The following is a 24626-nucleotide window of genomic DNA, read 5'->3' as shown; positions in this document are numbered from 1 at the left end:
TGGCCAAGAGGCAGATCCCACTAGCATCAAGCGCAGTGAGGATTTTCCTGAAGAATGGGCCAAGCGCCAGGCCAAGTTGGCCAAACAGGCAAAAGATGCAGTGAAGAAATTCAACGAAGATTCCACTGCTGCTGCTGCAGAGGCCTCTGTAAGGCTGAAGAAATCCATGGCAAAGAAGCCTGCGCACAAGCCAAGTGCCTCTTCTTCAATGCCCTCACGGCCAATTTCCTCAGCTAAGCCCTCACGGCCAATTCCTCAAGCCGCTCCTGCTCCTCCAAAGTCCTCAGCTGCTCCGACAAAATCCTCAGCACATGTGCATCTTGCCACGTGCCAAAGGACTACAGGCATCTCCATTGCCTCAGGAGCTTCAGCTAGTTCCTCAGTTGCACCAAACTCTTCAACAGGACCCTCACTGCTGAAAACTAAGACCACTGCTGGACGAGACTCTCGCCCAAGTCCTCATAAGAAGCAGGTCGCCTTCCAAGTACCGTCTGAAGAAGACGAAGCTGATGATGAAGAACTTGCTGAGATCATCAGAGATAGGCAAGTCAGGGCCGCTAGAGCCAAGGGCACAAATGTGCCACTGCTTTTGGATCCAAAGTTGATCCTCGACTATATTGATCTCTGGCACAAGGACCCAAACACTCCTATGCCTGATTTCAAGTTGACACCTGGCCAAAGTCACATGCTGACCCATTTCATCCAAGAAGAAAAATGGAAATATGAGAAGGCCAGGCAGCTCAAGAAAGCACAGTACAGGAAGGAGAAGTTCCTGAAGAACAACGTTGTCTCTATGACAACTGATGAACTTGTAAAGATCCAGTCTGAAATCAAAGTCCTCAGCGATGATTTCAACGCTTACTATGCTGATTGGAAAGGAGCCAAGGTCAGGTTCGTCAATCTGACGAAGACATTCACTTCAAGTGCCGCTGCCCCTGTGCATATTGAAGTCACTCCGGCTGAAGCATCTGCTCAGCCAGCTGAAGAACATGCCAGCACCGCTGATGACAATCAGACTGCTGATGAAAATGTGAGTTCCAAGGCTGATGACTGCATTCCAGCCACTGAAGAAATTGCCAGGGCACCCACTAGTGGTGCGCCTGAAGAAAATGAAGAGGTCAGGGCAACTGCATCAGTTGTGCCTGAAGAAAATGAACCACATTCCTCTGCTCCTTCTACACCTACTCCAACTCCAATCCTTCCACCTGCATCAGATGTGAAGAAGACCAAGGCTGCAGAGCGTGCAGCAGTGAAGAAAAGGAAAGCATCAACTCCTTCAGATTCTTCAGCACCGAAGAAGATGAAGAAATTGACAAGTTCATTTGCTAATCCAATTGATGTTGTTCCAGTTTCCTCCATGCCATCAAAGGAAATCATCCCTTTTGATGAAGAATATGAGATCCCTAGTGGATCTGATGAAGAAAATCCTTCTGCTGCTTCGTCAGAGCAGATGGATAAAGAAATTGAAGTTGATAGAATCCCTTCCACCCCCACAGTCTCCTCGCATATGCCTCAGTTTACTGCTGAAGAGGCTGGCGTTGAAGAAATTGAAGATGAAGATGTGGGCATTGGTTGTACCACACCAGTGATGAATGATGACTTTTGGGAAAGTCAGCACCCCAATTCTCCACTCTTCACTCCACTGCAGCAAATTCCTCAGTCCCCAGTCACTACAGTTCAAATGGGATCTGATGAAGTTCATGATGACATTCCAGCCGCTAGTGCTGAAGGAAATGAGATTGCAGAATTGAAGAACCAGGCTGCCACTGAAGAGGAACCAGAAATTCCTCAGCCTGAAGAACCTGAGATTGCGATTCCTGAGGTCATCATGCAACTGACTGACACTCCACTGCCCAAGCCAAAGGATCCATTCTCAAGGAAGCAAACATTCAAGGCTGATGCCTTCTTTGGCGAGCATGTATTCTTCACTGATTACAACCCTTATGACTCTGCTCGCATAAGGAAGAGGCGTTTCTGGACTGCCAGCCAGGCAAATTTCTATTCCTCAGTGCTGTTCAACAAAGACAAAGTCTTCGATCATGAGCACATTCCTCACGTGGATATGGAATCTCTGCCATGCTTCGGGCCAGTCCTCAGTGTTCTCTACGACGCTGGACTGTTAAACTTCTGCACTTACATATGTGATTGGAATGAAGAGCTAATTCTTCAATTTTATGCAACACTGCACATCACCGGCAACTCTGAAGACGTGAATTCATGGGTGCTGGACTGGATGTCTGAAAACACTCACTACAAAGCACCAGCTACTGAATTGCTTCGTGCTTTGCCTCTCAGTCCACCCCTTGAAGGTGCTTGTTGCATCTACAATGAACCTGAGCTTACCGATCACTACATGCAAGTGCTGATGAAGCCTTTGAAGCCAGGTCAGGCCCCAAGAACAAAATTCCTTGTGAAGGAATTGTTGTATGTGCCTCGGACTTTCTATCGCATTCTGACGAAGACATTGAGTCCTATCAAGGGCCACGACTCTAATGAAGAAGAAGTCATTGGCATCATGAAGAATCTGCTTTTCAATATCATTCATGGCGTTCCCGTCAACTTCCATGATTTCTTCATGAGGACTCTGGCCAATGTCGCAATGTCACCATTTGAGTTGAAACCTTATGCACCTTGGATTATGAGATTCATCAGGACAAGGTCTTCACTAAACTATAAAGCTGATACACTGAACCATTGCAGCTACTTGCCCCCGATCGAAGTCCTCAAACGGACATTTTCCTCAGCTGATGAAAAGGGCAAGGCTACTGCTGTAATTGATGAAGGCATTCGTCCATTGGATGGACAATTTCGCAAGGCTGCATCCTACTCCACCAATGATGACTCTGCCACTCTGCCGCAAATGCACCCAAGCAAAATCCTCAAGGCACAGCACCCAGGGTGATGACTGGCCGTGAGCTTCTCCTCAGTCTTCATCAGAAGGTTGATCACAATCATAAATGGGTCAAGTGTCAGTTTGGTTCAATTCTTCACAACATGACTGCTACCCATAATGCAGTGAAGAAAAACCACTACTACCTTCATGAAACCCTCAACCGCACCTGGGTTGTTCTGTCTCAAGTCTATAGTGAAGAAAATCTGAAGAAAATGGGTCTCAAGGAAGATTTTGACTGGGCTGCACCTCCTCCGAAGAAGTACAAGAAGGTCAAGGTTCCTTCCTTGGTGGCCAGCTCCTATTCTTCATCACGTGACACTGATGAACATGAAGATTTGGACGACACTGTCGCAGGCCCTACTACAACACACGACCCTAACAACGTTGAAGCTCCTTCATCACCTTGATATTCTTCAGGGGGCGTTAGTCCTCATTTTCGACCCTTTTGGTCATTTGATGACAAAGGGGGAGACATTTGAGTTAATCTTCAAGCGGGTCTGTTATATGGGAGGGGGGTGTGTGTGTTCGCACGCCCGAGGAGGTTTTGGTGTGTGTGTGTGTGTGTGTTGTGTGTGTGTGCAGGGGGCGCGGGGTGTTTGAGGAAATGACGCGGGTACTGAAAATTTTACTACGCGGGAGTGAAATGCCGGGCTATTGAAACTTTTGATGACAGTGCATCGCACACGGTCCGGAGATAACAACCGTGTGTTATGAAACAGAAAAACCCTCGAGGCGGGCAGATATTTTCTAGGGATGCACGCGGGATTGGGAACAAGAAACATCGCACACGGTCCGGAGATAACAACCGTGTGTTATGAAACAGAAAAACCCTCGAGGCGGGTAGATATTTTCTAGGGATGCGGGCGGGATTGGGAACAAGAAACACCGCACACGGTCCGGAGATAACAACCGTGTGTTATGAAACAGAAATACCCTCGAGGCGGGCAGATATTTTTGAGAGGGGGAGCCTCGTGGAGCCCAATGTACTGTGCGGATGTGTGCGTGATAGGGGCACCGGCATGGCACACGATTAGTTTGAGTGAACCGTGTCTGTTGCGTCATCCGACTTGTCTAATGTTCATAAATTTGGCGAAAAATAACGCGGGAGAGGTTCAGAACATGAACACACTTGCATGTGGACCAAATTTATGTATCAAAAGGGTGGTTTGATTTTCCAATACCAAATGCAACTTCGATGTGGCACCTCTCTCGCAAAGTGCACGGTATTGCTTGCCCCCACCCCCCCTCGTGTCGGCACAAAGGGAATCCTAAGCTATGAATGCATGCCCCCTCCCCCCAACCGAGGTTCACCTAGCAAAGTGCGAAGTAGCTAGCAGCCCCCTCCTCCCTCGTGTCGGCACGAAGGGAATCCTAAGCTATGAATGCATGCCCCCCCAACCGAGGTTCATTCACCTAGCAAAGTGCGAAGTAGCTAGCAGCCCCCCCTCCTTCGTGTCGGCACGAAGGGAATCCTAAGCTATGAATACATGCCCCCACACCCAACCGAGGTTCACCCTAGCAAAGTGCAAAGTAGCTAGCAGCCCCCCTCCCTCGTGTCGGCACGAAGGGAATCCTAAGCTATGAATGCATGCCCCCCAACCGAGGTTCACCCTAGCAAAGTGCGAAGTAGCTAGCAGCCCCACTCCCTCGTGTCGGCACGAAGGGAATCCTAAGCTATGAATGCATGCCCCCCCCCAACCGAGGTTCACCTAGCAAAGTGCGAAGTAGCTAGCAGCCCCCCCTCCCTCGTGTCGGCACGAAGGGAATCCTAACCTATGAATGCATGCCCCCCCCCAATCGAGGTTCACCAAGCAAAGTGCGAAGTAGCTAGCAGCCCCCCTCGTGTCGGCACGAAGGGAATCCTAAGCTATGAATGCATGCCCCCTCCCCCCTAACCGAGGTTCACCTAGCAAAGTGTGAAGTAGCTACACTACAAAAAAATACACTTCAGTGATGATACGTGTTTGTCACAGTAGGTCGCGTTTTTTGTCATGCATGTACATCCATGACAAATTTATGACAGAATCAAGATAGTCATACTTGTGCTGTCGTAGAAGTGTTCCATCACATTACCAAAATTATCATCACGGAAGTGTCCACTTCCATGACGATAAATCGCACGTCACAGAAGTGCTTTCGTCAAGGGTGACCGACACGTGGCATCCACCGTAACGGAACGCCGTTAAGCTATCGGGTCGGGTTTTCGATCCGGTAACCCGTTAACAGCCCTGACCAATGGGGATTTTCCACGTGTAAAATCATCATTGGCTGGAGGAAACACATGTCGGCTCACCGTTGGGACAGATGTCATCCGCTCATTGGACTGAAGGCGCCTATGATACGGCGACATGTGGCACGGCCCAACAGAGGCCCATTCCTGTGAAAAGGCCGGCCCGTTTGACTTGGTCAAAAGGTGGCGGGCCGGCCCACGGAAAGCCTGTTAACGGCCTGTTCGCATATAGCCCATTTACAACCCGCTAACCCAGGGCCCGTTATGCCCTATCCGAATTAGGCCCAGTGGCGTCATCTGGGCCGTCCAATATGATTCAGCCCGTTTTAACTTTCGGCCCATGTGTGGCCCATGACTTCTTTCGGCCCATATGAGGACCTTTGTAACTCTTGGCCCATTAACGGCCCGTGGTGAAACTGGCCCGTAATGAATAGTGTATCACTTTATACCCATTAACGGCCCCATTGATTCTTGGGCTCATTTGCAGCATTCGGTTACATATAGCTCGTTACTGTCATTTTCTGCTTGTGGGCCAAATTCAGCCCGTCGTTACAGTCGGCCCATTTGCGGACCGTTAATACGTTGGGCCGTTTTCATGTCAAAAAAACCCGTTGGGTTGTTTTCATAGAGTTATCAAATACAGGCTATTAACGGCCCGTTATGGTCCACGAATAGTACGGCCCATGATTGGCGAAATGATGATAGGCCCCGTAGAAGGCCCATGGATCCTACGGCCCGTATGAGGCCCATGGATAGTACGGCCCATAGAAGGCCCATGGATCGTACGGCCCGTAGAAGGCCCATGGACCCTACGGCCCATAGAAGGCCCATGGACCCTAAGGCCCGTATAGAAGGCCGATGGATCCTACGGCCAGACGAAGGCCCATGGATCATACGGCCTGCAGGAGGCCCATGGTTACAACAGTCCGTGTGTTGCCACGATTATTTTGGCCTAGTTACCAAAATTGGCTATTGTGGCCACTAGAAAAAAACAGAAAAAGAACTGCAATGACTACAAGCAAACAACTAAACAAGACAATAAGGAAATAAATAAGCAAGCAATTAACGCTAGCCTATTACCGCTATTACACATATTACATCCACTGGGCATCAAAGTTCGCCACCAGTGCAAATATAGGGAACAAAGCAGCACATTACATACACTGGCCGTCAAAATTGGCCACCAGTGCAAATAAACGCGGCAGCAAAACAAGAGCATAACTGAAACAACTTTAGAAGAGCTCAAGAAACGTTATCCTGGGTATCCACCATGCTGGCAATAAGCTTAGCAAGCTGATTAGCTTTGTCCTGTTTGGCGCTAAAATCCTCCAACGCTTGCTGTTGCACCAGAAAGTATGCATCTGAATGCTCCAGGGACTTCCGCAGTCCTTCCACTTCTTGTCGAAGCACAGCTGATCGATGTCTTTCAGCTTGTAGTTGAGACTCAAGAAACCGAACTGATTCAGACAGTGAGTTTGAATAGCTTGTGCAAGCGGTAGTGGCCAGTAACTCGAACACTAAACCAAGACAGGACTTTGGGGTTGTCTCGCTGTCTTCAAGATAGTCTTCCTTAGCTGTTTTATCAGCTTTGTTGGAGACCAACAAGGATGTGTCACTATCCTAAACCTTATCTGCATTACTTCCTTTACCATTCCTTAATAAGGCACTCTTCCCCAATATTCTGTCAGCATTCTAAAAGAAGAAACAAGCAGACACATAACAAGTTTAGCATGTACTAGTATATGAAACTCATTTCGGTGAACCAGTTCATTAGTAAGGTGGACAGGATTAAACTACCAAGTCTTCTATTGCCAAGTACTAGTACATAATAAAAGCATCAAACAAAGATATATCTATGTCCTATGGTCACTGCATTGTCTTGCCAAATCAAAATAGAGACACGGTTCAAATCATATCAGTTCAAGACAAAGCAGTAGTGAAAGAATACAAAGCGTGGGAAACTACACGGCACAACAAGATTTCAGATGGGTACCACGGGTCTACATGTACAACAACACTATTGGCTCTGATGTGATGCTACTAATGTGCATGATATGAAAGTAAACTGTATACACAATTGAAATTGAAATCAACAGAGCTATTGATAAGAGCAAACCTGTTAAAGAAACATGCGTGAACATACCTGCTGTGCCATTGGAGTTTCGATTGGATCCTTCAATTTAAAAATAAGTTTGTATGAGTAAATACAGTGATACAAGAGCAAAGCAATCATAGTTAAAAAAGGCGCGCCTAAGCGAGCGCTTAAGCGCGCCTAGGCTCTAGGCGTTGGCAAAACGAATTGCGCATAACTACGCATAATCTGTGCATAACTGCGCACAAGCATGCGCTTTGGTCAGTAAAGCGCAAGGCGGTGGCAAAACGCACAATTAACGCCTAGCGCTTTTTTGAACTATGATAGCAATGGAATCTTAAATTAGAACAGTTGTTCTTCAGGTTTAGGCACTTGTTCTACATGAACAGAGTACAGTAAGATGCAAGGATATAATACTTAAAAATAGAAAATGAGCTCATAGACCTTACCACATTCTTGGTTCGGGACCAGTACAGAACAAGGCGTTCCCAGTCATCGTCCAGTAAATGTGTCTCAGGAGAACGTAAGGGAATTTGATGAGTTTCTTTGCCGGTGAAGTACGTTTTCTTCAGGTAATTCTGATACTGCCACCAAGCATTCTTGAAGATAGCAGAGGTATTAGCACAGGTTACCTCATCTTGAGTTTCCAAATCGGTCCTTCTCTATAGAGAAAAATGGGAAAATTTGTTGTATTATAACCATCATGGAGGTAGGATGTATGGGACGAAGCAAACTAATTGCCATGAATAACATTACTTACACATAACTCCTGGACAAACACCTGCAACTGGCATTTTCCTTCATCTTCAGTATAATATTTCCAAGATGGGAAGATACGCACATACGATTTAACAACATCAAATGCGATAGATGCTAAACTACGACTAGCTGGTTGTGCTTCCTCCACAGGAATAGGCGTACTAACTGGTGGAGTTGAGGTTCGTCGTGACAGTACTGGCCCTTTGGGCACTGGAGCTGCCTTACTAACTGCTCTTGTTTGGGAGCTCTGTGGTGGAGATGATGCTGTGTCAACAGGAACTGGGTTACTATCGGCTGGGGTTGGGATTAGATTGGGTGAAGCTGGTTCTCTGTCCATCGCAGTAGGCGTACAATCTGCGAGAGTTTGGGTTATGTGTGGTAGGGCTGGTTCTTGTGCATGTACAATCGGGGTGCTATCTCCACCAAGAGGTAGCACTGTTTTATTTGAAGACCGTGTTTTTAGTCCGCTAGATACTAGCATCACCCGCTCCAATTCAAATGACTGATAAACAGGAAACATAGTTGAATGTACAGACGTTGTATGAGATGCAATAGATAGTGTGGAAAAAAGAGGGCATGAAATAGTTGACATGTATATTGTTTAACTAAAACGGATAGCATGACATAATTGTTGGGGAACGTAGCAGAAATTCAAAATTTTCTACGCATCACCAAGATCAATCTATGGAGTTTACTAGCAATGAGAGGGAAGGAGTGCATCTACATACCCTTGTAGATCGCGAGCAGAAGCGTTCAAGAGAACGGGGTTGATGGAGTCGTACTCGTCGTGATCCAAATCACCGATGATCCTAGCGCCGAACGGACGGGATCTCCGCGTTCAACACACGTACGGAGCAGCGACGTCTCCTCCTTGATCCAGCAAGGGGGAGGAGAGATTGATGGAGATCCAGCAGCACGACGGCGTGGTGGTGGAAGTAGCGGGATTCCAACAGGGCTTCGCCAAGCGCTGCGGGAGGAGGGAGATGTGTCACGGGAGGGAGAGGGAGGCGCCAGGGCTTAGGTTTTGCTGCCCTCCCTTCCCCCCACTATATATAGGGCCAAGGGAGAGGGGGGCGCAGCCTTGGCCCTTCCTCCAAGGAAGGGTGCGGCCAGGGAGGAGTCCATCCTCCCCAAGGCACCTAGGAGGTGCCTTCCCCCTTTAGGACTCTCCCTTTATCTTATCTCTTGGCGCATGGGCCTCTTGGGGCTGGTTCCCTTGGCCCATATAGGCCAAGGCGCACACCCCACAGCCCATGTGGCCCCCCCGGGGCATGTGGACCCCTTGGTGGACCCCCGGACCCCTTTCGGCACTCCCGGTACAATACCGATAATGCGCGAAACCTTTCCGGCGACCAAAACAAGACTTCCCATATATAAATCTTTACCTCCGGACCATTCCGGAACTCCTCGTGATGTCCGGGATCTCATCCGGGACTCCGAACAACTTTCGGGTTACCGCATACTAATATCTCTACAACCCTAGCGTCACCGAACCTTAAGTGTGTAGACCCTACGGGTTCGGGAGACACGCGGACATGACCGAGACGACTCTCCGGTCAATAACCAACAGCGGGATCTGGATACCCATGTTGGCTCTCACATGCTCCTCGATGATCTCATCGGATGAACCACGACGTCGGGGATTCAATCAATCCCGTATACAATTCCCTTTGTCAATCGGTATGTTACTTGCCCGAGATTCGATCGTCGGTATCCCGATACCTTGTTCAATCTCGTTACCGGCAAGTCTCTTTACTCGTTCCGTAACACATCATCCCGTGATCAACTCCTTGGTCACATTGTGCACATTATGATGATGTCCTACCGAGTGGGCCCAGAGATACCTCTCCGTTTACACGGAGTGACAAATCCCAGTCTCGATTCGTGCCAACCCAACAGACACTTTCGGAGATACCTGTAGTGCACCTTTATAGCCACCCAGTTACGTTGTGACGTTTGGTACACCCAAAGCATTCCTACGGTATCCGGGAGTTGCACAATCTCATGGTCTAAGGAAATGATACTTGACATTAGAAAAGCTCTTAGCAAACGAACTACACGATCTTGTGCTAGGCTTAGGATTGGGTCTTGTCCATCACATCATTCTCCTAATGATGTGATCCCGTTATCAACGACATCCAATGTCCATGGTCAGGAAACCGTAACCATCTATTGATCAACGAGCTAGTCAACTAGAGGCTTACTAGGGACATGGTGTTGTCTATGTATCCACACATGTATCTGAGTTTCCTATCAATACAATTTTAGCATGGATAATAAACGATTATCATGAACAAGGAAATATAATAATAACCAATTTATTATTGCCTCTAGGGCATATTTCCAACAATAATTTCACATATATGATGTCTATCTAAACTGGATAGCATAGCATAACATAATTCAAAGATATGATGAATAACTAAACAGGATCGCATGACATAATTCACCTACGTGTTATCTAAGTAATCAGGATCGCATCATTTAATTCACATATGTGATTTATATGCTAAACAGAGGGCATTCGATATGATGTCTGAACTAAGAACATGGTGTTGAATATTGTGTATATGATGTCTAAACTATGCAATGCAAGACACCGTATGCATGATATGAGCAGTATAACCGTACCAAGTTAGAGAATACACCTCAGTGGGGGAATAGGACTGGTCATCTGTCTCTGAATCCATCTCTGAGGAGCTATCGGGACCCAACAAGAGATCTGCTTCGACAGGTAGCACTGTCTGCTCTGAAGGCCTTGTTTTCACTCCAGATTTTTCCATCTCCCACCCAAATGGCTGATTCACAGGAAGAGTAGTTTAATGTACAAACATTGTCGACAAATGGAAATGTAATGAAGAAAAGGATGGGCAAGATATCATTCAAATATATGATGCCTGGTTAAACAGGATGGCATTGCACATTTCACATATATTATGGCTGGCTAAAAGACATGAGACTGCATAATTCCCATATATGATATAGAAACTAAACAGGTGGCATTACAGAACATGTCTAAACTAAGCAGATGACATATATGATGTCAAAAGTAGGCACTGCAAGGCAACATATGCATGATATGACTAACATCATCATGCCAAGGTAGAGCAAACACCTTGGGGGTAAATAGGAGTGGTCAGCGGCGTCTGAATCTGCCTCAGAACAGATATCTTCCTCTGGATTACAATCTGGAGAGGGGCGGGGAGGGTTTGCCATTGAACCCACCATGGAGCGATGTCTGCATTACATTGTATTGCCGCGCAAAACTCTTCTCTTTTTCTCTACATGTTCAGCATGACTGTGTACAATATCTGACATGCATACGAAAAAAATATGGTGAGATTATGTAAGGAGAGCATGCAGAAATTTAGAGAAATTTAGAGTGATGGTAACAACCAGTGGATCGACGTTTTCCTGTTGAACCAAAATAGCCCTAATGGATCGACGTGAATGTATAGTAATAAGTGATGCAACAAGTGTACAACCTCTTTGCCGTAGCCGTGTCGACCTCAGCATCATTGGGTTGGTCGCTGAAGCAGTTGAGGCAGAGGTGGCTGTCGGAGGTGTGGAGGAAGATCTGAGGAATCTGTAGACGGCATCCAGGGCACTGCTCTGTTGTGATGGATCGTTCTGTCGTTGGAGCAGCTCCGGTGAGCCGTAAGACGTCAAGGCTGAAGCAGCACAAGACAGACATCGTCAATCTCAAGTGGGATTCTAATAGCATCTCCAATAGATGATGTAAAATGGATGTAAAATTAACATCACCAAAAACCACCTGACTACAACAGATGAGGTAAAAACTGTTGACTCTGAACTTAACTGTCGAAACTGAAATTTACTGTGGAATCTGAATGCTACTATCGAAACTGAATGCAATGGAAGCAGAGAGACACTTGACATGTAGTTTAGGGAGGGCCTGCAGTTCATCTTCAACCTGCACCTCCTTGAGCCGCCAGCCACCACCGACCGAACCGCTGGCCCCAGCGCCGCCTCGCCGCCCCGAAACAACTCGCCACCGCCGCCCCGGCCAGCCCTCTAGGACCCCCCACCCCACCCTGAACCCTAAGATAGATAGTGGGGTACCTCTCCGGCGAGCCCCCGTCCCTGCTACGGGTGGTTCTTCCTTAACTCCGGCGAGCCCCCCCAACCCCTGAAAATTGACTGACCCAAAAGTTGATTCAGTCGACTGAAGTGTGGCTTAATCGGAGCAGAGCAGCAGCACGAGCGAGGGGGAGAGCAGCAACAGTAGCTGGGCGAGCGAGTGATCGAGCGAGAGCCAGAGCAGCAGCAGCGCGAGCGAGCGAGCCAGAGCCGGAGTAGCAGCAGCAGATCCGGCTGGTATGGACGCCGCCGCCGAAGGGGCCTCGCACTGGGGGAGAGCCGCCGTGGAGATGTCGCCCGCGGCGCCGGCTTCAAGGTAGCCGCTCCATGGGGGTGCGGGATGGAGCACCGTCGGCGCCGGGAGGTCGAGTTAAGGAGAAGGTGCGATGCGATGAGTGTACAACCTCTTTGGTGGCGCCGAGTAGGCCTCGGCTTCGTCCGAGGAGTCGGTGAGGATGCTGCGGTTCCAGTGGAGCAGGTTAAGGCGGCGCTATGGGGATGGAACAGCCGCGATAGACGGGGCGATCGTCGGAGCAGCTCCTTGGAGGTGGAGGACGGGGCGGCTGAACCGGCGGGACGGCGAGATGGATGACGGATCCTCATCCGGGGAGGTGGACGAGGGACGTCGAGCTGTTGCGGTGGACGACGTCGTCGGGGAAGAGGCTCCGGCTGGGCAGCGGTGACGTGGCGGACGGAGGAGGGTGGGGTTTCGCGGCTGGAGCGGAGAGGTTATGGCGGCCTGGGATTTCGAATGGCGAAAAGGGGGCGATGAGAGGGGGTGAAGCATGACTTAGGGACGCGCTTGTCCAAAATGTAGGGTGTGTTACAAAAGTACCCCCCACCGATTTGAACTAGCGGCCCTTTCGGCTCAGGGTTAGAAGGGGGATTTCGCGTGTCGGGATTTGGCAGCTGGAGGGAGTTTTCGCGCGCGTTGTAATTTCGGGATAGCAAGGCGCGGGTTGTGAAGGCGCCAGTTTTGGGAGCACGATATCTGAATTTTCGGGATATAACAAGACGCGGGTTGAATTTTAGGGACAAGCCTAACGTGTAGTAATATTGTACTTGTACGTACCAAATCAATTCGCACTTCCGTCAACCAAAAAGAAAATGAAAAAAAATAAAACTATTCACACCACACAAAGAGAGAGTCTTGCCCCGTTTTACTATACAAATGCTATTCAAAGCTACTCCCTCCTTCCATCTATATAGGGCCTAATGCGTTTTTCGATGCTAACTTTGACCAAATATTAGAGCAATGATATATGACATGCAACTTACACAAAGCACACCGTTAAATTCGTCTGTGAAAGGTTCTTTCAATGATATAATTTTCACATTGTGCATGTCATGTACTATTAATCTTATCAATAGTCAAAGGCGGTCTTAAAAATCTCATTACGCCCTATATAGATGGAAGGAGGGAGTATGAGTCCATGTTATGTCCGATTAAATTTTTTCGCTTGCTGTATAATGCATGTAACCTACTCATACCAACATTTTAGTGCATTCCAAATGTCTATACTACCGCTGCAATTCGAACTAAATTTGAATTCGTTTCTCTATTTCAATAAGAATCTACAATCATGATTGTTGCCAACTTCAACCATCATAGTTTCCTTGCTATCCGCCAGATATAAATCGGACGGCCTATAATGCAGGATGGCAGGCACACCATCATCAACAACTCCGTTTTTTATAAGAGTAGAGATAAAATATATTAAATGTAGTATAACATGTTCATAACCACACCATGTGTATCACCGTTATATATATTCACACATGCGTCGGTTTGAAACACTATGATAAATTCTTCAAATATCCGAATTCGCTTTTTATAATGAAGTATATATGATCTCTATTCGTCTTTTACACCCACACAACCCTCTTATCTTTGTAGCTAGCGCTAACTTTCTCTTGTGCATGCACACGCCCGCATCCCTCTCACCCTCCCTCAGCATTCTCTAGCTCCATCGCGCAAATTCGTCTTTTCACTTTAGGTCGTTCACCCACGGTGTGTGTAGGCCCCCCAGCTCCTTCTTTACGGCACACATCGATCGATATGCCTCTCTAGCCAGGTGTGCCTAGCACAAACACAAGCTTCCCCTCTTCTCTTGTCACCGTCCATGCCTCACTCCCACCACTCTTTTCATCGTTCTCGTACTCGCACACTCCTCCCCCTCGATATAGTATGCCTCTCGTACCACCTCCTACATGCATCCCTCTCTCTCTCTATCCTTCTCCTCGTGCCTCATTTGCTTCTAACACACACATGCATGTATACCGATCGATCTCCCAACATATACCTAGATCGACTTTAACTACCCCCCCCATCGATCGACGTACCTCACAAGTTATGTCTCTCCTTTCTCTAACAAAGGGCGATTGATCTTCCTATGTAGTTACGTCTGCTTACCACAGCCACATCGTCCCCCCTCATCATTCGTGCATGCCTCCTGACCCGTCTCTCACACGCACGTGCACAGACAACAAGCAGCCATCTCCTCTCTTATTGATATTGCGGGCGTGCCCTCCGTTTGTCTAGCAAGCCTATCCCACCATTTGTTAGAAGCAACTCCACTACCACCCCCTCCAACACTCTAGCTCTGTCTCTCTCCCAACCTTATTCCTCTCCTGCACATATGCATGGATGCCGATCGATCTCCCTTAATACATTAATTGAGTTTCTGGACTTTTAATGTGCATAATCTAAATATGAATTGCATGCACATGCTCCGGTGCACCAAAGTGGGTTGAAAAATCACATGTGTGTCCTTGGTTGAATTTCTAGGTCCCATGGAAGAAATGAGAATGAAATTCAAACATCTGGGCGTCATGACTCGGCCGAGAACATCGAGAAACTTTGATTTTAAATTCATGTAAATCCAAAACTCGCCTGGAAATCATGAAACTTGGCATGGTGTCATGTCATGGCACTAACATGTTGTGGTAAAAAATTGGGCCGATTTGGAAGCTCGTGGTTCTAAGAGGGAACGTGCCACCTTTGAGTGTGAAACGATATACGCTGCCCCCCCCCTTGAGTTTCTTAACAAAGGCAACATAGAACTACATTAGTGCCCTGTTAAATTTTGGAATTATTCCGGGTTCGTTTGTCGTTTTTTATACATTAATTGAGTTTCTGGTCATTTAATGTGCATAAGTCAAATTTGAACTACAAGCACATGCTCTCGTGCACCAAAGTTGGTTGAAAAATCACATTTGTGTCCTCGGGTGAATTTCTAGGTCCCATGCAAGAAATGAGAATAAAATTAAAACATCTGGGCATCGTGGCTCGGCCGAGAACATTGAGAAACTTGGTTTTAAAATTCTTGTAAATCCAAAACACGTCTGAAAATCATGAAACTTGGCATGGATGTCATGTCATGGTACTACCATGTTGTGGTAAAAAAATTGGCCGAATAGGAACAGATTTTGGTATAAGCTTCTTGCAAACCGAAGCTTCTCTCAAGAAGGCTCGTGGTTCTGAGAGGGAACGTGCCACCTTTGAGTGCGAAACGATATACGTTGTCCCCCTTGAGTTTATTTACAAAGGCAACATAGAACTACATGAGTGCCCTGTTAAATTTTGGAATTATTCCGGCTTCGTTTGGCCTTATTTACACATTAATTGAGTTTTTGGTCATTTAATGTGCATAATTCAAATTTGAACTACAAGCACATGCTCCCGTGCACCAAAGTTGGTTGAAAAATCACATTTGTGTCCTCGGGTGAATTTCTACTCCCTCCTTCCATCTATATAGGTCCTAATGCGTTTTTCGAGGCTAACTTTGACCAAACGTTAGAGCAATAATATATGACATGCAACTTACACAAAGCATACCTTCAAATTTGTATGTCAAAGGAGCTTCCAATAATATAATTTTCATAGTATACATCTCATGTGCTATTAATCTTGTCAATAGTCAAAGGTTGTCTTGAAAAACACATTAGGCCCTATATAGATGGAAGGAGGGAGTAGGTCCCATGCAAAAAATGAGAATAAAATTCAAACATCTGGGCATCGTGGCTCGGTCGAGAACATTGAGAAACTTGGTTTTAAAATCATGAAACTTGGCATGGTGTCATGTCATGGTAGTACCATGCCGTGGTAAAAAAATTGGCCGAATAGGAACAAATTTTGGTATAAGCTTCTTGCAAATCGGAGCTTCTCTCAAGAAGGCTCGTGGTTCTGGGAGGGAACGTGTCACCTTTGTGTGCATAATTCAAATTTGAAATACAAGCACATGTTCCAGTGCACCAAAGTTGGTTGAAAAATCACATGTGTGTCCTCGGGTAAATTTCTAGGTTCCATGCAAGAAATGGGAATGAAATTCAAAATTCTGGGCGTCGTGGCTGGGTTGGAAACATTGAGAAACTTAGTTTTTTAATTCCTGTAAATCCAAAACACGCATGAAAATAATGAAACTTGGCTTGGTGCCATGACATGGCACCAACATGCTGTGGTAAATTTGCAGTCCGATTTGCGAAGGCGCACACATTAACAATCAACAAAGTCATTTTGGAACAAGTGCTGTCACGTTACAATCGGAAACACAAGTATTATTGAAACCGTGGGCGTTCTACTTACTAGTACGATTTACGTGCCGCCACGCGTCCCCATTTTTTATTAGCTAGGAGGCGCCGTGCAGGGTAGCTATTTGAGTACGAGAGGCGTGCGATCAGACCCCTGCGCGTGCTTATCGGGAGGAGAGCCCTTTGACCTCCATCTGCCGTCCACCTCTCTCCCAAGGTCTCCATTAATGGCGCCCGAGCCTCTGTTTAATGGCGTGGCTATGTCTCACTCGACTGAGATTTAAGAGAGAAAAAAGAAAATCTAAAAGCACGGATCTTGATGTAAGATCCGACGGACCTATATAGCATCTACTGCGACTTATAGCAAGACTGATGAATATATATAAGGACGCGGCAGTCCGCGCAGGCCAGGTGCCCTCCCTTGCACTGCAGAAATCAATCGAACAGCACATCAATCAAGAAACCTGCACCTTGCTCAATCAGCTGAGCGGACGAGGTGTATTTGAACCTCATACACTGGAGGCGTCAAGGGGCGGAGGCACAAGGGGCAGTGGAGCACGGTGAGGTCCATCGAGACCTTAGAGAGCTCCATCGTCGGGTCCTGTTCGGTCTGCATGATCTCGCCCTCCTCGTGCACAACCATCTCTCGACTTGGGCCGGGGTATTACAAAGCTTTACCGTCACATATTTTATACTACTTCAAGGTGCATTAAATCAACACATGCAAGTATCAAAAGGAGAGTCACGGCATGCATGCATGCATTGTAATTAATGCATCGGTAAACGCAAATTATTGAAATATATCGAGTGCAGTGCTTTGATGTGTCGCGTCAACTCGTACATCAACGAGAAGTTTGATTATCCTCTCCCTCGCAGACTTAACTGCACCTGCCTTTGGCTGTATGACAGGTTGGCCACACACCTGTCGGGCCCACCTGTCATACACGCAAAGGCAGGAGCGTCCCTCCCTCGCCCATGAGCGTGGTGGCTGGCAAGACTAGGAGAAGCTTTCGCTACACGCTCTCCCTCCCGCACGCGGTGGACATGCAGCAGTTCAATCGGTGTCAGATGGCCAGAAGCGTACTGTAGTACTCCTCCAGTGCAGTAGTACTCCATCATTGTTCGACTTCCCGAAGAGGCGAAGAGCCAAGCGCAGCCCGGACGCTCGTGTGGCAGTTTCATGTGTAGAGTAGTCTAGGATAGCATGTACCGTGCCTGTAAGCTTAAAATCGTTGGGGTCGGCTCCATGCTATGTGGCCGTCTCGAAGTTTTTTCAAAAATAAAATAGTCTTCTGGCCCTACCTGACACCCTGGTGATTGTAGTTTGCACGCTCATCTGGTCAAGACAGGAATATATATTTTAATTTGTTTTTTTCGAAAAGGGGGGACTCCCCGGCCTCTGCATCAGAACGATGCATACGGCCACATATATTTTAATTTGTGGTGGGTAAATGTTAGAGGTTGCAGCAAATATATTGTACACTGCGGGTCTTTCAGCCAAGTTTAGAGGCAAGCATGTGGGGCCAGTGCTATGATGTGTCGCGTCAACTCGTACAACGAGGAGAAGCTTGATTTTACTACACGCCTTCTCCCTCACCCATGCGCGCGGTTGCTCGCAAACGAGGACAGGCTTTTGCTTAGTAGTACTTCTACAACAAGCTATCCGTCCCGCTCGCGGTGGACGGACATGCAGCAGTGGATTCGACACTGTAGAAGCAGTAGTAGTAACATCATTGTTCGTCTTCTCGAAGAGGCGAAGAGCCAAGCGCAAACCGAACGTTGCAGTTGCGAACATTGGAGCACGCATATAGCCAGGCTCTTGCATGAGACAAAATTGCTATGTGAGCCCACTATTGTACTAGTACGTACAACTACTTGCTAGTATAGCCCTGTAAACCAGAAAGGAGTATTTGCCCTTCTAGAGATTTCAACAAGTGACTAGACTACACCGAGACGGAGTACATATGGAGCAAAATGAGTGAATCTGCACCGTAAATAAATACGTACTAGTTCTATCGTTTTCCTCTCCGAGGTGCACAATATTGAGTATACTGACTAGTCTCTTTTTGACACGCATTTACGTTTTTTTACACAGTACAGACGCAAGCGCTCATATACACGCGCATACACTCACCCCTATGAACGCACACACGCACGGCACTATCATCTTGAAATTTACGAAGTCACCATAGGCACCTCGTCGTCGACGGGTCCATAGGTGCTTGAATGCCAAGGAGGGAGAGGGTAGCGATTCCCGAGACATTGAACGGTCAATGATGCATCCTCAATTACATGCAGAGAGAATTAATTGGAGAAGCAGAATAGAGCCAGCACGATGTGAATGCAACAGAGTTTGGACTCTCATATAATAAAGGCGCCCCACCACTCCAATCCATCTACTCCCAAGTCTCTGCGCAACACTGCTCACTCCAATCCAAGACCAAGTGACCAGAAGCCACAAGCACCTATGGAGGCGATGGACGCGAGCGGCAGTCGGCTGTGCCAAATCATCCAAGGCGCCGGCCTGCGGCCCCGCACCGCGCAGCGTTTCCAGACGGTGCTGGCGACCAGAGGCATCGTAGCCCTCGCCGACGCCGGCTTCGCCTCTCGCATGGACGACATGATGGTCAACTCCATCTGCAAGTTCACCGCCGTCAAGAAGCGCGCGGACGACCTTGCCGTACTGCTCCAGCCCGCGCGCCCAGGCTCCTCATTGCCTGCCACCCTCATCGGCCTCCATGGTAACAAACTATTTCAAGCCCTGGTGGCCCTGCAGGTGCCGGAGGTCGCGAAGAAGAATGTGCACCTCGAAGCCGCGCTCGCCGCGCAGCACCTCGCCATGCAAGAAACCGTCGACCTGCACATCCACGTCTACGCCTCGACGGTGTAGAGTACCCTGAGGTTGAGCACACAGATGATCTACGTATGTTCAAATACGATCAACCGTGCGTCAGTAGTTCCAAATCGAGAGGGAAAGGCGAAGAGTCGGTGGACGGTTGCCAGTTTGCCATGGTACACGAAGAGGCGCCCCGGCCTACATGTCCTTTCGGAAATTGTACAAAAGGACTCGTCGTCTTCTTACTGCACCTGCCTTTGGGTGTATGACATGTGGGTCCAACGGGTGGTTGGCCAACCTGTCATACAGCCAAAGGCAAGTGCAGTAGAGGGGCGAGGAGTAGATGGCCAACACACACGTGAATTCAACGCAGTCTGCACTTCTCATATAAAGGCTCCCGCCAGTCCAATCTACGAAATCCTACGCACCTACGCACCTAAGGGCAAGAGTGATCACTCCAATCACATGCGATCAGTTGACTAGAAGCTAGACCCATGGAGGCGATGAGCGCGAGCATCAGCCGGCTGTGCCAGATGGTCCACGACGCCGGCCTGCATCCTGGCACCGAGGAATGTCTCCAGGTAGTGCTTGAGGCCGCCAGGGCGAGGGGCCGCTTGGACGACAGCTTCGTATCCTTGTTCGACGAGGTCCTCATCGGCTTCCTCGACAAGTCACCGTTGTCAAGAAGCTCGCGGACGACCATGACGTACGCCTCCAGCCCACGCGCCCAGGCTCTGCGATGCCTGCCACCCTCAACAGCCTCTATGGTGACAACCTCTTCGACGCACTGGTGGCCCTGCGACTGCCCGCCATCGCGTCGCGCTAGCCGCGCAGCGCCTGGCGCAGCAAGACACCATCGACATAATCACCCACGTCTACGCGCAAATTGTCCACAAGGACTACTACATGCAAGAGGAGGACGATAGGACGCTGGCCTTCTTAGACCGCAGGGCAACCTTGGACGGCATTGTTTAGAAGCACGTTGAGCTTGCCGCCAACACTGCTGCTCCTCACACGTCGGGTGGTGACCCGGTGCACTAGGGCGTGAGGATGTCGTTGATGGATCCGTATGTATCTTTATCTTTCCGTCAAATCCATGTAGTAGTATATGGTACTACTAGTAATTATCTTACCTTTCGCATCAACTTCATAATTTCCCTACGTACTCCATGCATGAACCGTGCCAGAACCAAACTTCTCATTACTCTAGGGAAAATCGTTATTTCTATCTATCGGTCGCCCCATGGAGCAGAACCAAATTTTACAAGTTACAAGTTCAAAAGGAAAAGCCTGTCGTGTTCACGTCGCACCCCCACACGGTTTGTCTGGCACGCTGCTCAAGGGGGAATGCGTGCTGTGTTGCATTTTCACTTACAAGTGGGACCGCAGTTGAGCAAACCGACTATCGGCAAACCCCCACCCCGCCCACCGCGCAATGGCTGAGAAAACAGGAGGGAGAAGAGATGGCTGTAGCTAGCACGGACTCCAAGAAAATTGGTGTCGGATGGGACTCGTGTGGGTGGCGTGTGCCGTACTGCTAGACATGAATGCTAGTTATGGCCCATGCCACCCCACTATATCAAGGTGCTGGTTACTCCACTATATCGAGTACATAGAATAAATTTCCTGGAGTCTGTGCTCGGCCCTCCTCTATCTCTCTTCTCAGCCAGCCAGTAGACGCGCGGAGCCCATCGTCTGTTTACTCATATGCGGTCCCACATGTCAGTGAAAACGCAAGAGGACCCACTGAACCTGCACATCTTTCACCTCGACGTGCTGGTGATGAAAAAAAATCCAATAAAGATCTTCGGTGGCCGCTTTTGGAGTTACTCAAGAGTAGTAAGATTCTATTTACAGTTTAACCCAAGATGCACATCACGTGGCTTCACCTACCACTCTATTTTCTTGCATGACACGACCTGGATGCTGGATGTCCCACGTGTCGGCAAAAGGAGGAAGAACTCGACCAAATCTTCGGTTGTGCTCTCGGATTAGACTAGTTGTGCTAACTTAAAATTTTATTGTGTAGAATGGATGCAAGTTTTGGTATTGGGAAGAAGAGTACAATGATATATTGATAGAGCACAATTTAGTAGATGTTCTAGCACTTTTAGCTAGCATAGAGGCTAGAGATGAGACTAGTGCACTTGTTGATAGAATAGGGGCTAGACACGTCTACTTCTTTACACTCGAAGAAGAAAGAAGCACGCAAGATCGAGCCTCCGTAGATCAACAATGAATGCATTGAGAAGGCACTAATCCAACTTACAGGAGCAGTTATGGAAGTTGGATATCTTATAAAATGTATTCTTGTGTTTCTTGTTTTCCTTGGTCTTGCTTTTCTAGTCAAAATTTTGGTGATGTATTTCCATGTACCAAAAAATCAATGATGAAAAAAAGATATGTGAATAGTGCACGTACTCAATGACAGAGCACGGGATGGTAGCCATGGACATGGTCGGCCCTTTTTGAAGAGAGTACTAATAAATAACTTTGATGTGTCCCGTCAACTCGCAGAACGACGAGAAGCTTGCTTACTACGCCTTCTCCCTCGCCAACACGTGCGCGGTGGCTCGTAGCACGAGGAGAAACTTTTGCTTACAAGCGGTGGACGTGCAGCAGTTCATTTGGTGTCAGATTGCCAGAAGTACTACTGTAGTACCATCATTATTGTTCGACTTCCGGAAGAGGAGAAGAGCCAAGCGCAAGGTCACCTACTAACCTAGTACAGTACTACTATAGCCAAAGCTGGTCCACCTTTTTAGAGCATGGTTAATAAATATAGGCGGCTCTTGCAGCGGCACATCATTTAGAGCAAGTACTCTCTTCGTAGAAACAAAGGAAGTGAAACAAAAGTTGGAGTGGATGCTAGATTGCCAATTAAAAGATGATTACATAGGAAAAAAATCCTATAGCATTCTATCCTATGAATCAAACGACCAATGTAGGAAAATTATGAGGGGGGTCTCTCCAACAGTGTTCCTGGGCTCGCACCTAACATCACGGTGGTCGAACTTGGAGTCATTCATCTGGTACACGTGGCATCTCAGATCTGGACACAAGGTGACGCGACCTCTCACTTCCTCCGCCATTTGAAGCGGCGCGCCGGTGGAGGGCTAGCATACTCCAATATTAGGTTGGCTCTATGTGATGTGGCAACTTCATATACTAACCGGATGCTGGCTATACTACTACGGTACTCACACTCCAAGAAGTGACTCGAAAACCATTCATAAATTGAGTCTATGACATGCATTCGCAACTGAAATGTACCATTCATTAAATACAACAAGTCATCAACACACAACGACAACGAGGATACATGTTGGATTATAGATTATTTCCAACAAAACATTCTAGCAAATACTAAAGTTTTCATCACACAACAAATAACAAGCAATGAAATGAACTTCAACTCAACCAATCCTCGGCGTTGGAAACGCTTGCTTTGAACCATAGGTGCTCTGGGAAGGGGCCAGCTATTGTCAATATCGAGAGCAACGCAGGACTGATCATCCAGGCTGAAGCAGCATATATCAGGACCAGGGTAGGGAACCACCGAAATGTCCGAGGTATAGATACAGTTGCTTCTCATAAATGGTAGTAACGTTGTGTCAACAGCAGCTGGATCGCCTTTCACCATCATTGGATAGTTTGGTCCAAGGAAGAGCGAGTTTGTTCCAAGACTATCAATACTGAACCAGGGAGAAGGTGTTTGCGCTAGCACACTAGTATCCGTCCTGAATACCATGCAACGGGTGTTGGAATAGGTCAGGAGAGGGCGACCATGGGAGACAACACCTGCTTCCTCAGTAGTAACAGTCTGAGTGCACTGTATACAGACAAGAAGAGGTGATCCATCGGAATTAGTTGCCAGGCGCCACTGAGTATATAAGTTCTGCTCCTCCTCATGCTCGTGATCATCACCATCGTCATCTCCCCCTTGCTTATAAATTTTTTCAAGTATAGGTGGTGGAATGTTCACAGGACCTTGGAAACACAAGAAGAAGGTTAATTAGTAAAGGGAAACTTGCTAACCCGCATGCATGTGGATGAAACAATTATAATTACGGTGGAAGACAAACGTACCGAAACTACGAGGATCCCATGCAAAAACAGTGCCACGAGTGGTGGCAGCAAACACAAGATCCTCGTATTCAATTGCATCACAGTACACATCCGTGTATAGAAACTGATTTTTGAGCAATATCCATCCAGTCGAACCACGAAGGACGGCAACAAGCTTGTCGAAGATAGCAACAACTTGACAGTTCTTGTAATTCCAAGAGCGGTTGGGAACTCGACAAATTGCTATCTTCAGTAGACGACAGTCACCATGATCGTATTTGAACGTACGTAGATCATCTGTGTGCTCAACCTCAGGGCACTCGGAGATTTTTGGAAGTGGAATCCGCTGACGAGTGTACACATTCACAAGTTCCCAGTCGCAATTGTACCCAATGTAAACAACCCAATATCCATTTGTGCCATCCCAGGACTTACCCTTAAGCGATGGCATCTTGACATCACACGTATCATTATCAAGCGGCATCAACTTGCACAAGGCGAGGCCTCCGTCGTCCGCGCCCATGCGAACAGGCTTATAGCGAAGAAGATAAGGGAGATCAAACCGCTCCTGGACCCTTGGGTTCCTTGTAGTGATGTTATTAGTTGAGTCGAGAATGGGCTTGAACGAACCTGCCATGCTAGCCGAGGTGATGACGTCGCACCGATCAGTGAGTTCCCCCACCACGTCATCTTTCAGATCGGGGCAAGAATAACGGGGTCGTTTCCGGCTTGTTCCCTCCATGGAGAAGACGATCGAACAATGGCAGAAGGAAGGGTGAAGGCAAATGGAGGAGGGAGGAAGAGCGTGCGACAGCAGTTCCAAATCGAGAGGGAAAGGCGAAGAGTCGGTGGACGGTTGCCAGTTTGCCACGGTACACGAAGAGGCGCCCCGGCCTACACGTCCTTTCGGAAATTGTACAAAAGGACTCGCCGTCATCTCACTGACATGTTGGAACGGGACCACATGTCAACGAAACATCGTGTGTAATTTCTCGTGCAAAATGCGATCTGGCCGCGTTGGCCCAAGGTGCCGCATTATTTCTCGACTTTATTTTTTTAATGGCATGCCGTTCAGTTTTGAAGCACGACTAACTGGTACTGTTTGCAAAGAAAATAT

This window comes from Triticum aestivum, chromosome 7D (genome assembly GCF_018294505.1).
Source record: "Triticum aestivum cultivar Chinese Spring chromosome 7D, IWGSC CS RefSeq v2.1, whole genome shotgun sequence".
Taxonomy (NCBI): domain Eukaryota; kingdom Viridiplantae; phylum Streptophyta; class Magnoliopsida; order Poales; family Poaceae; genus Triticum; species Triticum aestivum.
This window is presented reverse-complemented; position numbering follows the sequence as displayed.